This window comes from Acipenser ruthenus, chromosome 30 (assembly GCF_902713425.1).
Source record: "Acipenser ruthenus chromosome 30, fAciRut3.2 maternal haplotype, whole genome shotgun sequence".
In the NCBI taxonomy this organism is placed as follows: Eukaryota; Metazoa; Chordata; class Actinopteri; order Acipenseriformes; family Acipenseridae; genus Acipenser; species Acipenser ruthenus.
Genome location: NC_081218.1, coordinates 6,078,015 through 6,094,597, shown reverse-complemented (window position 1 = coordinate 6,094,597; position 16,583 = coordinate 6,078,015). Strand labels below are relative to the sequence as shown.

The 16,583-nt window shown below is 47.2% G+C and overlaps 1 pseudogene; it reads left to right on the top strand.

The window, feature by feature from the left end:
• The first annotated feature begins 1,351 nt into the window (after window positions 1–1,351).
• Window positions 1,352–13,880, top strand: LOC117969841 (gap junction gamma-1 protein-like; annotated as a pseudogene).
• Window positions 13,881–16,583: the final 2,703 nt, after the last annotated feature.

The following is a 16,583-nucleotide window of genomic DNA, read 5'->3' as shown; positions in this document are numbered from 1 at the left end:
GCAAAACAAACATTATTATTATTATTATTATTATTATTATTATTATTATTATTATTATTATTATTATTATTTATTTCTTAGCAGACGCCCTTATCCAGGGCGACTTACAATTGTTACAAGATATCACATTATTTTTACATACAATTACCCATTTACACAGTTGGGTTTTTACTGGAGCAATCTAGGTAAAGTACCTTCCTCAAGGGTACAGCAGCAGCGTCCCCCACCTGGGATTGAACCCACAACCCTCCGGTCAAGAGTCCAGAGCCCTAACCACTACTCCACACTTGCAAGAAGCAACACATGTGAAAGAATTATATATATGTGGGTAGTTAACATGCCATGCCACTTTTGGTGTCCCTATATATATATATATATATATATATATATATATATATATATATATATATATATATATATATATATATAGATATATATATATATATACTGTATATATAAAATATATAAGAAAATTAGAAAACAAAAAAATATTTCTAAATGATAATGTTCATTGTGATCTAATTAAGACAGGAACTACAAACACTGAAATACAGTATTTTTCTTGTAAGACTGGTTTAAACACGTGAAACACTGCATGTAATTAAGGTCTAAAGGTCTGTAAACTCCAGTAAACTACATGTTTACTATGGGGCTTTTCACACATGCCAGTTCGACCCAGGGCACAAAAAGATATGGCAGTTTTCTTGATTCATTTTTTATGTTACAAAGTGACCACATACCTTTTATAAGGTGCGTTTAATCTTGCATCCTTCTTCCGATTATAAATGTCCTTGTTCTGTTGCATTGCACACTCTTTCCACTGAATGGGAATACACAAGATCATAAATTGTGGGGCAGCAGTGTGGAGTAGTGGTTAGGGCTCTGGACTCTTGACTGGAGGGTCTTGGGTTCAATCCCAGGTGGGGGACACTGCTGCTGTACCCTTGAGCAAGGTACTTTACCTAGATTGCTCCAGTAAAAACCCAACTGTATAAATGGGTAATTGTATGTAAAAATAATGTGATATCTTGTAACAATTACAAGTTACCCTGGATAAAAGGGTGTCTGCTAAGAAATAAAATGATTAAAAAATAAACTGCTAAATAAGTGCAGTGATGAAAATGACGCTCAGTATTAATCTGGGACTGAAAAGAAAGAGGGATTGCCGAAAAAAAAATTCATGGAGACGTAAACAAAAAAATAAATAGTTTTTTGAAAGCCTGGGCAACGAAATGAGAGTTCCCAGAATGCTGTGTGTGTTTTGTTTGTTTGTTTCAAACATCTTTTTGGAGGGATATGATTAAGTAATCTGTCTGTTTTTGGAACGGATATTTTAAAAAAGAAATTATTTTTCTGTTGCGTCTGTGTTATTAATTATACGCTGTGAGGCATTTCGAAAGAGTCGCGCAGCGAGTGGATTTGCTCGGGACCGTTGTATTGTAAATTGACAATTTGCGTCTGCTGTGCTGGTTGCTGTTAGGAGCTGGAAGAGAAACGGAATGAGGATAAATACGAAAAACAAGTCGTAGTGATTCACCGAGAGAAGAAAATATACGGTTTTTTGTTTCAGGTTTTATAAAATTGGAAGAAAACAACGGATCTTATAAACGGAACCGGGACCGAAGAGGCAGATTGCTGGAGTGCAGATTGCAAGACAGTTGCTGGAGAGTAAGTACATTTTTCATGGGGAATGCGGCTACATAAACATTAAATAATGCAAATACCGCCGCGGGAATGCATCTGAGTGCATTTTTAAGGGTTTGTGAAATATAACTGTAAACGACCCGCCTTGCAGAACCATTACGACAACTCCTGTATTTTCTTTTTTAGCGCGCTTGCTAGTGTTATGCAACGAACAAAACCAAATTAGTTTGACAGCCCCAGACAAACTGAATCAAGCGATGCAAGGAAAACAAGACCAATTGATTAAAAACATAATTCGTTTCGGTTTGTTTTTGGTTTAAAATTATTTTTAGCGATGTTTACACTGAGCAGTCCATCTGAAATATATATAAACACAAGTCAAATAAGGCAAGCCGGGCGTATTTGTTTCGTTTAACGTTTTCATCCCGAAGTCGCTAACCCTGTAATTAACGTGTGTATGATTCTGTGTTTGTTTATTTGTGACTCTGTCTTCAGTTTTATCCTCCCTTCCTCCTCGAGGGTTCGAATCTAGACCCGTTCCATTTAAATGGCGCCAAATTATTAACGGCGCGGAGCAAGTTCATGCAAATATGAGCGCACGAGGTAGCCTGTATTAACGAGTGAGTTGCAATGTGCGGTATAGTTTAATACATGTGCTCTGTGCAAATTTGGTAAAAAGAAACCTGGACGTGCTGGCTGCTGTATTTCCCGTGCAACTGCAGCAGCAACTGAGAGAAGAGGATCTGCAGCTTTTATTGCAGCCGCGCCGAGTTTAACGAACAAAGCTCTCCATTCTTGGGCAGCAGTGTGGAGTAGTGGTTAGGGCTCTGGACTCTTGACTGAAGGGTTGTGGGTTCAATCCCCAGTGGGGGACACTGCTGTTGTACCCTTGAGCAAGGTACTTTACCTAGATTGCTCCAGTAAAAACCTAACTGTATAAATGGGTAATTGTATGTAAAATAATATGATATCTGTATAATGTATAATGTGATATCTTGTAACAATTGTAAGTCGCCCTGGATAAGGGCGTCTGCTAAGAAATAAATAATAATAATTCTTACAACTCCGCTTACTCTGGATTCACGAGGAGCCTAGCCGGGTTCAGAGCGTTTGAGTCCAGCATTAATATAAAGACGTGTGGTCTAGTGGTGATGATGAAGCCCAGCCCAGCCCAGCCCAGCCCAGCCCCGAGCCTCTGATTGCGGTGCAGGTGCGGGGATGCGCCAGGTGTTGCGTGCAAAAAGAGAGCCAGGCAGAGGACTCAACCCTCTGAGATTAACCAGTTACGGTTATAATAGGGCACATGTGCAGCCCTCTTGCACAAGGGTAGTGTGGAGGGCTCTGGGTTCAATCCCAGGTGGGGGACACTGCTGCTGTACCCTTGAGCAAGGTACTTTACCTAGATTGCTCCAGTAAAAACCCAACTGTATAAATGGGGAATTGTATGTAAAAATAATGTGATATCTTGTAACAATTGTAAGTCTTCCTGGATAAGGGCGTCTGCTAAGAAATAAATAATAATAATGATAATATACGCTTTACAATTAGATGTAATAATTGGGACAGTTCTTATTTTAGACACATATATGAGAAATAATGTAGATACAATAAGATAAACATTTATTTAAAAGATAAAACTCAATCGCAACAAGCAAATAAAGGGTACCTGTGCCCTTAAACATGTTATTTTGCAAACGGATGCACTTCTGTTTCAAAACCTCAGTCTCATTCGCTCTTAAGCGCCTGTGTCTGTGAGGGAGTGTGTGTGTGTGTCTGTCTGTCCGTGTGTGAGTGCTTGTCTGTGTGTCTGTCTGTGTGGGAGTGCTTGTCTGTGTGTCTGTCTGTGTGGGAGTGCTTGTCTGTGTGTCTGTCTGTCTGTGTGGGAGTGCTTGTCTGTGTGTCTGTCTGTCTGTGTGGGAGTGCTTGTCTGTGTGTCTGTCTGTCTGTCTGTGTGGGAGTGCTTGTCTGTGTGTCTGTCTGTCTGTGTGGGAGTGCTTGTCTGTGTGTCTGTCTGTCTGTGTGGGAGTGCGTGTGTGTTTCTGTCTGTCTGTGTGGAAGTGCTTGTCTGTGTGTCTGTGTGGGAGTGCGTGCGTGTTTCTGTCTGTCTGTGTGGGAGTGCTTGTCTGTCTGTCTGTCTGTGTGGGAGTGCTTGTCTGTGTGTCTGTGTGGGAGTGCGTGCGTGTTTCTGTCTGTCTGTGTGGGAGTGCTTGTCTGTGTGTCTGTGTGGGAGTGCGTGCGTGTTTCTGTCTGTCTGTGTGGGAGTGCTTGTCTGTGTGTCTGTGTGGGAGTGCGTGCGTGTTTCTGTCTGTCTGTGTGGGAGTGCTTGTCTGTCTGTCAGGGTGTGTCCGTCTGTTCGGGAGTGTGAGTGGGTGTGTCTGTCCAGTCACTTCAAAGGAGGTCCTGAAAAAGCAGAGAAAGCATTCAAATGATTTCTGTTATCATTATTTTTTTTTTTTAGACAATTCACAATGCAGTATTTTAACCCTAAAGATGGTCTTTCCCCGCACAAGATCAATCCAGTGGCTTTCTGTTTTTGCAGGCGTTGCTCAAAGCAGTAAGGAAATCTGCTGGCACAGTTCCAGCACATCACATCTCAGAAATCTGTACCATTCCTTACAGACTTCTTCATGTTTACTGCTGCAATATGACCAGGACTTTTGTTTTCTGTTTTTATTAATTGTATTTTTCTGTGTTTATTTTTAGCTGTTTTCGAGTTTTATGTAAATAGTTGGGGGGCTTTCGTTTTTGATATAGTGTTCGGTTACATTCCAAAATGCTTGAGCGTTTTTTTGTGTCAGAATATGTCCAGTAACTGGACAGTACTGGACACTGAAGCTGTCCCTTCTTTCCTTTGCTGTCTTCCACAGTGAAATCCCTCTGGTCACGGCACATTCTTCTGGGGGTTTTGTCTGGAGGCATTTTTGTACATTTCGCTCAATTCTTTTTTTAATTCCTCCCTGTCTTAACTGTAATACAGTTTTAAATCCCGCTAACAAGCCCCCATCCTGGAGGCAGCAGTGTGGAGTAGTGGTTAGGGCTCTGGACTCTTGACCGGAGGGTCGTGGGTTCAATCCCAGGTGGGGGACGCTGCTGCTGTACCCTTGAGCAAGGTACTTTACCTAGATTGCTCCAGTAAAAACCCAACTGTGTAAATGGGTAATTGTATGTAAAAATAATGTGATATCTTGTAACAATTGTAAGTCGCCCTTATCCAGGGAATAATAATAATCCTGATTGTAATCTCGTTTTAAATCTCGCAAGCGGAGTCTCCAATAGAAATGTAGGAATGTGCTGTCACTCAGTAGTTGGGGTGGGTTTAAAGTATTCAGAACGAATCAATGATAGATACAAGTCAGGAAGGCGGGACATTGCCCAGCAGCACTGGGAAATGTATTGATTATTATTTTTGTAGTAGGTTGTATTTTTTAATGTGAAAAGGGTAAAGTCAACGTGAATTGATTAACCATTTCCAGTTTTCCGGTGCTTATTGGCTATCCACCGATTTGAAATGTCCTCTCAGCTGTATTCTGTTGTGTCATTGTCTCGGTGAAGTTGTTGGTATTGTCCAGTTCACTGGTCACTATGGCTGCTATATTTGCATTGGTTTGCATTGAACACCTCAAACCCCACAGACCGCTCTGATGCAGTCCTGTGCATCGCTGCCTCTAAGTGAAACAGAGCTGCGTTGTTGCCAAACTGTTTTTATGCATGCATGTGTTTATTTAGCAGACACCTTTATCCAAGGCGACTTAGAGAGACTAGGGTGTGTGAACGATGCATCAGCTGCAGAGTCACTTACAACAACGTCTCACCCGAAAGACGGAGCACAAGGAGGTTAAGTGACTTGCTCAGGGTCACACAGTGAGTCAGTGGCTGAGGTGGGATTTGAACCAGGGACCTCCTGGTTACAAGCCCTTTTCTTTAACCACTGGACCACACAGCCTCTGCAGTAATGTTTTATTCATCATCAGCTTTCTAGTGTGTTTTTTTATAAAAACATTATTATTATTATTATTATTATTATTTATTTATTTATTTATTTATTTATTTATTTATTTTTTTATGTATTTATTTGAAACTGGTCCAGAAATCTCACACAATCTTTTTCACAAGGTGACTCACTGTGTCGGATTGCTCCTGGCTATTGACAGCTCTGGACTGGAATGATTTTGGGTCGCTCCGTCTCGGGTGTAAGCAGAACCTCACGACTTGTCTCTCAGGGTTGAGCAGTATTGGGTATCGCCCGAGCTCAGCTCTACAGGCATTGTTTGAAGCACTTCTGTGCACTCTGAGAATTGTTACAGAATACCGGATGCATGCTTTCTGTACTGTCTCTCACTCGTTCTCTTCCTATCTTTCTTTCTCTCGCTCTCACTCTCTCACTCACTCTCTCTCCCTATATTTCTCTCTCTGTCTGTCTGTTTGTCTGTCTCTGTCTCTCTGTCTGTCTCGCTCTCGCTCTCTCGCTCTCTATCTCTGTGTCTCTGTCTCGTCTGTCTGTCTCTGTCTGTCTGTCTGGCTCTCGCTCTCTGTCTCTGTGTCTCTCTGTCTGTCTGTCTCTGTCTCTCTGTCTGTCTCACTCTCGCTCTCTCACTCTCTATCTCTGTGTCTCTGTCTCGTCTGTCTGTCTCTGTCTGTCTGTCTGGCTCTCGCTCTCTGTCTCTGTGTCTCTCTCTGTCTCGTCTGTCTGTCTCTGTCTGTCTGTTTTTCTCTCGCTCGCTCTCTCACTCTTATCTATCTCTCTTTCTCTCTGTCTCTCTGTCTCTCTCTCTCTCTCTCCCTCACTTTCTATCTCTCTCTATCGCTCGCTCTCTCTCTCAGCACTGTTCTGGGAGAATTGCTTTGCCTGACTGTTGTCTGTAAACATTGGAATGCCAGCGTAGTGACTGTGTTTCTCTGCCCTGGGTAAATACTGAACATTCCCTCGGATCCATGGGAGACGAGGAGGACCTGTCAGGTCGAAAAAGTCCCCCGGGTCGACATTGTCTATACCTTTTAGGGTTTTGAATGCTTGAATCAGATCGCAGCGTAGTCTTCTTTGTTCAAGACTGAATAGATTCAATTCTTTTAGCCTGTCTGTGTACGACATGCGTTTTAAACCCGGGATAATTCTGGTCGCTCTTCTTTGCACTCTTTCTAGAGCCGTTTTCTGTTGAAGACAGTTTCCGGAGTGCCAGGCTTTTCTTTTTGTTTTACAGTTTAGTGATCAAAAGAAAACAAAAAAATACTCCTTTTAAAACCTCTGGATGTTCAGTAACAGGAGCCAACATTGTATTTATCAACCCCCGCTGCCAAACCCCGAAGCCCCCCACTCACCCCCTGCCGCTCTGTAGTCATTCCTTATCATGTAAATTTCAAACATCTGGTTTCCACATGTGGGGCTGAGCAGCCTGGCACACATGATAAGCGAGCCAGAAAAGCCGTTTCAGCACAAGCTCTTGAAACCCTCTCCCAGTCAGGAGCTGTTTAACCCTTTGAGTAGTGAGTTCTAAAATGCACTGCCGGTCCTACAGGAGTGAGAGTATCTAATGCTTTGGTGTATGATACTGTGGAGGCTGTGTGGTCCAGTGGTTAAAGAAACGGGCTTGTAACCAGGAGGTCCCTGGTTCAAATCCCACCTCAGCCACTGACTCATTGTGTGACCCTGAGCAAGTCACTTAACCTCCTTGTGCTCCGTCTTTCGGGTGAGACGTTGTTGTAAGCGACTCTGCAGCTGATGCATAGTTCACACACCCTAGTCTCTGTAAGTCGCCTTGGATAAAGGTGTCTGCTAAATAAACAAATAATAATAATAATGATGAGACTCCTTGAAGCATGGAGCAACACACACAGATGGGTGCCGCCCCTTCACTGTCACTTGATGTTGATGGTAAATATTCTTCGCTTATGTCTTCACTGACATCCGATTCAGTGGAAGAATTGTATTTAAATCAGAATCTGAATTCAGTGTTATTACTAATACTTCTTTCTCACTGAGCGATTTTCGCCGGTTTACAAACACTGTTGACATTTTTGTGACTGGGTTTATTATATGTAATTCAGTCAATATCTGGCAGAGGGCGCAAGAGACCAATAAAAGGTGTTACAGAAACCTAGTTTTAAAATATGATGTGATCATGGGGTTTGTAGGCTCAGTAATTCAATTTAAAGTTGCAGAACGTTCCGGTACGTTCATACTACTCAAAGGGTTAAGCTTTAGCCCTGCTGCGCCTCTTCATTGCTGTGATCGCTGTGGGTTAGGATGCCCACAAACCCTGAACTATGCATCAGCTGCAGAGTCACTTACAACTACGTCTCACCCGAAAGACGGAGCACAAGGAGGTGAAGTGACTTGCTCAGGGTCACACAGTGAGTCAGTGGCTGAGGTGGGATTTGAACCAGGGACCTCCTGGTTACAAACCCGTTTCTTTAACCACTGGACCACACAGCCTCCAACCCTACCCTCATAGTGTGAACCGAGGGAGGTCCGGTTGATTCATTTTGACTGCAATATATTCTGATGTTTATGTGCCTTTATTAGACCGAATGCTCCCTATTGCAGTGTGAGTTTAGCCCAGAGGAACGCTGTGGAAGAGGTGACACTGTTTTCAGAGCAGGGCTGTGTTCTCCTCTGGTGGGGATGACTCGTGGTTTTTCAAGTGGCAGTCTAGCGTTCCTCTCACCACACTGACTTCCCTGCCAGGACAGCAAGTTGCAGGCATGGCACAGAGGCGCTGGAACGGCTTCAGGCTCGGATTTTCACAGAATTTGTACTTGTGGATGTGGTTTTAATTTTTAAGCTGTAAAATAGATTGTGTTACAGGAATAGTTCATATGATGTATATAGGTCAAAGCAAGCACCTTAACGCAGACTTGCCAACAAAATTAAAGATGACAGTGTTTAAATAATTGGAATAAGAGACACTCGGAATGATTGCAGACACCATAGAAAAGTTAAGGGGGACAGAAAAAGAAAGGTGTAGCTCCTCACCCTTTTCAACTCTTTAAACGCATAGCCTTGCTGTATATGTATAGCCCTGCCTCCTGCTCTCTCTCTCCACTCTCTGTGTATAGCCGTGCCTCCTGCTCTCTCTCCACTCTCTGTGTAAAGCCGTGCCTCCTGCTCTCTCTCCACTCTCTGTGTATAGCCCTGCCTCCTGCTCTCTCTCCACTCTCTGTGTAAAGCCGTGCCTCCTGCTCTCTCTCCCCACTCTGTGTATAGCTGTGCCTCCTGCTCTCTCTCCCCACTCTCTGTGTATAGCCGTGCCTCCTGCTCTCTCACCCCATTCTCTATGTAAAGCCCTGCCTCCTGCTCTCTCTCCCCACTCTCTGTGTATAGCCGTGCCTCCTGCTCTCTCTCCCCACTCTGTGTATAGCCGTGCCTCCTGCTCTCTCCCCACTCTCTGTGTATAGCCGTGCCTCCAGCTCTCTCACCCCATTCTCTGTGTAAAGCCGTGCCTCCTGCTGTCTCTCCCCTCTCTCTGTGTATAGCCGTGCCTCCTGCTCTCTCCCCACTCTCTGTGTAAAGCCGTGCCTCCTGCTCTCTCACCCCATTCTCTGTGTATAGCCGTGCCTCCTGCTCTCTCTCCCCTCTCTTTGTGTATAGCCGTGCCTCCTGCTCTCTCACCCCATTCTCTCTGTATAGCCGTGCCTCCTGCTCTCTCTCCCCACTCTCTGTGTAAAGCCGTGCCTCCTGCTCTCTCTCCACTCTCTGTGTATAGCCGTGCCTCCTGCTCTCTCATCCCATTCTCTGTGTAAAGCTGTGCCTCCTGCTCTCTCTGTCCCCTCTCTGTGTAAAGCTGTGCCTCCTGCTCTCTCTCCCCTCTCTCTGTGTATAGCCATGGCTCCTGCTCTCTCTCCCCTCTCTGTGTAAAGCCGTGCCTCCTGCCCTGAGTCTCCCCTCTCTCTGTGTAAAGCCATGCCTCCTGCTCTCTCTCCACTCTGTGTATAGCCATGCCTCCTGCCCTAAGTCTCCCCACTCTCTGTGTATAGCCGTGCCTCCTGCTCTCTCTCCCCTCTCTGTGTATAGCCGTGCCTCCTGCCCCCTCTCCCCACTCTCTGTGCAAAGCCATGCCTCCTACTCTCTCTCCCCACTCTCTGTGTATAGCCGTGCCTCCTGCTCTCTCTCCCCTCTCTCTGTGTAAAGCCGTGCCTCCTGCCCCCTCTCCCCACTCTCTGTGTAAAGCCGTGCCTCCTGCCCTGAGTCTCCCCACTCTGTGTAAAGCCGTGCCTCCTGCTCTCTCTCCCCTCTCTCTGTGTATAGCCGTGCCTCCTGCTCTCTCTCCCCACTCTGTGTAAAGCCGTGCCTCCTGCTCTCTCTCTCCACTCTCTGTGTATAGCCGTGCCTCCTGCTCTCTCTCCCCTCTCTCTGTGTAAAGCCGTGCCTCCTGCCCTGAGTCTCCCCTCTCTCTGTGTAAAGCCGTGCCTCCTGCTCTCTCTCCCCACTCTCTGTGTATAGCTGTGCCTCCTGCTCTCTCTCCCCACTCTCTGTGTATAGCCGTGCCTCCTGCTCTCTCTCCCCACTCTCTGTGTATAGCTGTGCCTCCTGCTCTCTCTCCCGACTCTCTGTGTAAAGCCGTGCCTCCTGCTCTCTCTCCCCTCTCTCTGTGTAAAGCCGTGCCTCCTGCTCTCTCTCCCCACTCTCTGTGTAAAGCCGTGCCTCCTGCTCTCTCTCCCCACTCTCTGTGTAAAGCCGTGCCTCCTGCCCTGAGTCTCTTCCAGCATGCCAGTACCCTTGGCCGCTGCACCTCGGTGACCTCTGCCCTGCTCTCCCTGTTCTGCACCAGTGGACGGGTTAATCAGGGGTTAATCAGGATTCCACGAGCAGTGCAGAGCAATGCCTGCCATTATACCGTTCTGTGCGATTTGAATGGGCAGCCTCGCCACTTGGCTAAAAACATCGGGCCATATGCATGTATTTATCTTGCTCTTATTGTATTACTTGTACTGTAACACTAGAAATGTATTTGCTTACGATTGTAAGTCGCCCTGGATAAGGGCGTCTGCTAAGAAATAAATAATAATAATAATGTTTACCTCTTAGACTCGTGTGCGTTTTGTAGCGGCGCTTCAATGCTGTGGTTATTTTTAGTCTCTTATTCATAAAGCATGTTCATCTCTGCACACGCTTCCGCCGGTAATGCAATGTGTTAAACACGGTAGGCTCCTCTTGTAAGTTCACCACAGTGTATATTTGCACTGTATTTTTACAGTTTTCCCCCATGCTTTTCTATGGTAGTAGTTTACTCTGGTTTGCCATATTTTTTAATATGCTTTACCAAACCTCGCTGGCCTTTTACAATACCTTACCATAGTAATAGACATTTAAATAAAATAAGTTCTATATTGTTGTGTTTTTAAATAAAGGAGACCCAACCTCCAGCTTGCTGTACATGCGGCGTGCAGGTGTCCCTAAACAGTGAGGCACGTTTCCCTCGCAGTCTGTCCCAGGGATTGAAACCCTTGTTTGTTTTCTCTATAGCTCCGGGAGGATTAAGTTACAGGAAGGTGGTTTGTGGGTGCAGGGTGCCCCGGCAGCGTCCGTCCTTGGAGGGGACAGTGCCTCCCCTCAGTGCACACAGAGCTGCTCCTTCCAGACCATTAGCCTGCTGTGGAGGAGAGGCAGGCAGGGAGAGAGACGAACAGAGAGGCAGGCAGGCAGGGAGGGAGAGAGAGAGATGGGCAGAGAGGCAGGCAGGGAGAGAGATGGGCAGAGAGGCAGGCAGGCAGGCAGGAAGAGAGACTGGCAGAGAGGCAGGCAGGCCACTGGGGGAACCAGGGAGCAGGGTCTGACACACACACGCACACGCATAGAGATCTTGCCATTTCTGTCCAAAGTGTGCAGTTTCTGGCTGGTGCACATACAATAAGACAGGGCTGCACAAACCCAGGCCTCCAGGGTTCAATGGTATCATGAATGAATTGACAGGTTCAGATCTGGAAGGGGGTTCAGTTGGTTGATCCAGTAATTTGGGGTTCAGGTGGAACAAGAAGCAGGAGGGCGCTGCACCTCCAGGAGCAGGGTTGTGACCCCCTGCAACGGGCTGGGCTGAGGACTCTGTACCTCCAGGAGCAGGGTTGTGACCCCCTGCAACGGGCTGGGCTGAGGACTCTGTTCCTCCAGGAGCAGGGTTGTGACCCCCTGCAACGGGCTGGGCTGAGGACTCTGTACCTCCAGGAGCAGGGTTGTGACCCCCTGCAACGGGCTGGGCTGAGGACTCTGTACCTCCAGGAGCAGGGTTGTGACCCCCTGCAACGGGCTTGGCTAAGGACTCTGTACCTCCAGGAGCAGGGTTGTGACCCCCTGCAACGGGCTGGGCTGAGGACTCTGTTCCTCCAGGAGTAGGGTTGTGACCCCCTGCAACGAGCTGGGCTGAGGACTCTGTACCTCCAGGAGTAGGGTTGTGACCCCCTGCAACGGGCTGGGCTGAGGACTCTGTACCTCCAGGAGTAGGGTTGTGACCCCCTGCAACGGGCTGGGCTGAGGACTCTGTACCTCCAGGAGCAGGGTTGTGACCCCCTGCAACGGGCTGGGCTGAGGACTCTGTACCTCCAGGAGCAGGGTTGTGACCCCCTGCAACGAGCTGGGCTGAGGACTCTGTACCTCCAGGAGCAGGGTTGTGACCCCCTGCAACGGGCTGGGCTGAGGACTCTGTACCTCCAGGAGCAGGGTTGTGACCCCCTGCAACGGGCTGGGCTGAGGACTCTGCAGCGGAGATCTTGTTTCTGAGCTTTTTCAATGTAATTTCCACACTGAATAACCCTTATAAAAGTTTACCACAGTATTTTTGCAGTTTGACTTTTCCCATGGTTATACTATGCATATACCATAGTATACCCTGATTTGCCATGTCTGTTTATTTTATTGAGATATATATATATAATGTATGATGCAGCATTCATTGTTTAATCAATAATGAAATTGTGTTTTCCAGGTTCGTGAGGGTGTGTCTGTTTCTCCCACCCCGTAATCTCGCACCACCATGAGCTGGGGCTTCCTGACACAGCTGCTTGAGGAGATCCACAACCACTCCACCTTCGTGGGGAAGCTGTGGCTGACCGTGCTCATCGTGTTCCGCATCGTGCTGACGGTCGTGGGCGGCGAGTCCATCTACTACGACGAGCAGAGCAATTTCGTGTGCAACACGGCCCAGCCGGGCTGCGAGAACGTCTGCTACGATGCCTTCGCCTCGCTCTCCCACGTGCGCTTCTGGGTCTTCCAGATCATCCTGGTGGCCACGCCCTCCGTCATGTACCTGGGCTATGCCGTGCACAAGATCGCCCGCAGCGAGGAGGGGCGCGGCTGCCGGCAGGGGGGCTTCGGCTGCGACAGGAAGCAGAGACGCAAGCTGTTCGGGGCGGGCAGGAAGCAGCACCGCGGCATCGAGGAGACCGAAGAGGACAACGAGGAGGAGGACCCCATGATCTACGAGGAGCCCGAGCTGGAGAGCCGCAGCGAGGGGAACGGCGCCGCGGCGCTGACCAGGACCACGCCGGAGAAGGCAGGGCGGCACGACGGGCGGCGGCGCATCAAAGAGGACGGGCTGATGAAGATCTACGTGATGCAGCTGCTGGCACGCACCTCCCTGGAGGCGGGCTTCCTCGGGGGGCAGTACGCCCTGTACGGCTTCAAGGTGTCCCCCGCCTACGTGTGCGAGCGCAGCCCCTGCCCCTACAAGGTGGACTGCTTCATCTCGCGCCCCACCGAGAAGACCATCTTCCTGCTCATCATGTACGCCGTCACCCTGCTCTGCCTGGTCCTCAACCTGTGGGAGATGCTGCACCTGGGCTTGGGCACCATTCACGATGTCCTGCGCAGCAAACGCCAGCCCCCCGAGGAGGGGTACCACCTCCCCCAGCCCCCCGGGGCCCCCGCCAGCGCCCCCTACTCCTACCCCTTCACCTGGAACACCCCCTCCGGGCCTCCCGGCTGCAGATCCCCTACACCGACCTCAGCAACACCAAGATGGCCTGCAAGCAGAACAAAGCCAACATCATGCAGGAGGAGCAGCGAGAGAAACCCACCGCTCAGCACAGGCTGGAGGCTGCCATCCAGACCTACACCCAGAACCACCACAGCCCACACCACCAGCACCAGGACATCTCCAGCGCAGCCAAGGACAAGAAGAAGCAGCACAAGCCCAGCTCCAGCAGGAGGGGAGCCAGCAGCAGCAAGTCCCTGGAGGGGAAGTCCTCTGTTTGGATTTAGAGACCGCGAACGAGCAGACTCTTTCATTTCTTTTTTTTTTGTTTTACAGAAGGATCTCTCCATTTTTGGGACAGGGATTGGGGAGGGGGGAGGGGAGAGGGGGAGGAGAATAAAAAGGAACTCTGGTTAGCGTTGCAATGATGAGAAACTAGCTCCAGTAGTTATTGGATTCTAACATGTGTAAACGCCTTTTTTGAATCTCTTTGGAGTCCTGCCCAGGGATGGCAGTGGTCTCTACCTCTCGACGGGGGCCATGTTTCAGGGAGCAGGACAGCGGAGCTACAGGTTTGGAGACCTAGACCCTGTTTGCATTGCAAAGACTCAACACAGAGTCACTGCACCTGGATCTTTATATGGACTCAACACAGAGTCACTGCACCTGGATCTTTATAAAGACTCAACAGAGTCACTGCACCTGGATCTTTATAAAGACTCAACACAGAGTCACTGCACCTGGATCTTTATAAAGACTCAACACAGAGTCACTGCTTCTGGATCTTTATAAAGACTCAACAGAGTCACTGCACCTGGATCTTTATAAAGACTCAACACAGAGTCACTGCTCCTGGATCTTTATAAAGACTCAACAGAGTCACTGCACCTGGATCTTTATAAAGACTCAACACAGAGTCACTGCTCCTGGATCTTTATATGGACTCAACACAGAGTCACTGCACCTGGATCCTTTATATAGACTCAACACAGAGTCACTGCACCTGGATCTTTATATGGACTCAACACAGAGTCACTGCACCTGGATCTTTATAAAGACTCAACACAGAGTCACTGCACCTGGATCTTTATAAAGACTCAACACAGAGTCACTGCACCTGGATCTTTATAAAGACTCAACACAGAGTCACTGCACCTGGATCTTTATAAAGACTCAACACAGAGTCACTGCACCTGGATCTTTATAAAGACTCAACACAGAGTCACTGCACCTGGACCGTTATAGTTAGTTTGTTGGTTTATTTGTTAAATCAGCCCTATGACTTATGAGTTAGCAAGTTTTTTTTTTCTTTGAGGATATTGAAGGAAAAGAAAACTTTGCTGATATTATTATTGTTCTAGATTTGTACATACTGTATATGTACACGCAGTACCTTACTTTGATCATTTCCATTAGTTTAAAAAAAAAAAAACATTCTTACTGGTATTTTCCGGGTATTTCCAAGGTTTTTCGGTGCAGGGGTTTGGGGAAATAAAAGGCTGTGAGTGCTGTTTCCCACAAAGTGCCTTACCTGCAGATACAATCAAAGAGAATAGATAGAAAATGCTACTCATCAATGTCAACGCTGTCATTGACCTTCTACAGGGATGGCAATAAAACTCCCATTGCACAGCGGTTTGATCCGTTCCTGCTTTTACTGTGAGTTTAATAAGACACACCTTATTACTTAAGCTAATCATCCTTGTTGAAAATCCTGGAGTGGGTGAACCTGCTATGCAGTAGGAGTCTTATTTTCATCCCAGCTGGATATTGAGGTCTGTTCACTGTGTTGAAACGTCAGCAGTAACCAGCCGGCACATACCGGCTATGCTGTCCTCGTTGGAATTTACTGTTTCGGAGGTCTGGTTCCTTGGCTGTCTTATTGTAAGAGGTGGAGGGGGAGCTTCAAAACACCCGTTTAAGCCTTGTTAAAGAGACTTCTTAGTCCTGGAAGTCTCGTTTCTTTAACCAAACTTAAGCCATCTGCTCATACACTCATGCACGGGTATGCAATAACCTTTATTAAAAGAACTCAGCTGACCTGTGAATTCAGGCAGCCTACTTTCTCAGGCTGAGGTCTCATAAGGAGCAGCTAATAGAAAGTGTAGTGTGGCTGTGATGCAGTCCTCAGGGTATAGAAAATGCATGCAGGGTGAGTCAGAACCCCTGACAAGCTGTTCAGAACAAAAAACGAGGGACAGCGGCCCTGCGTCACGGGGATTTGAGACGCTGTACTCTTGTGTGTGTTTGTTGTTTTTTTTAATGTTCGTATTTAGTGGCATGTTATATATCACGGCACTCTGAAGAATTATATAGCTTCAGTTCTTGCTTTGCAGAGACATCTGCTGGTCCAAAGTGGTAGTGCAGTTTTATTTGCTTCAGTTTTTGATTGCCACTGTGGCCAGCAAGACTCTGAAATGTTCTGCAGCCCGGTTATTTTATATATATGTCAGTGTTATCTGAATAGTGAGTATTGCCTAAACAGAATAAAATAACACTGTTGCATGACTTTTTGACCCTCCTGTGTTTCCTGTACAACAGAACTGCCCTGCCCTTGTCCAACAGACCAATAGAAATGCTTGGAACTGTCAGTCTCAGAGTCCCGTTAAGCCTGGTGGTTACTGAGATAGCACAGTGACTGCCCTGTGCAGAACTACGCTGTCCTCGGCTCAGAAGCGTGAGAACCGAGGAGCGATGCGACGGTACACTGAGGTTCCAGGAACATACAGTCTTGCAGGATGCAGGGTGGCTTTGTATGATGTGTTTGAAAGTTGAAAGATGTATTTTCTTCTTTTCTGTGTTGCAGAATTGGGTATGCTTTTATTGGTATTTTTTTTATGGAATATATAAAGAAAAAAGGAATTAAAAAGCTTTGTGTGGACCTTTTTACTCTTGGTTCTGGTCAGATGAAGTTTAACCTCTTCCCTTCTTCAGAGAGGGCAGCGGTTTTCAGATTCGAGTCGATAGCACAAGGGAAGCTTGTATAGCTATGTGGTGATCGCATTGACCCCTGTGTACTGCTGTGAAGCTGTAGCACCC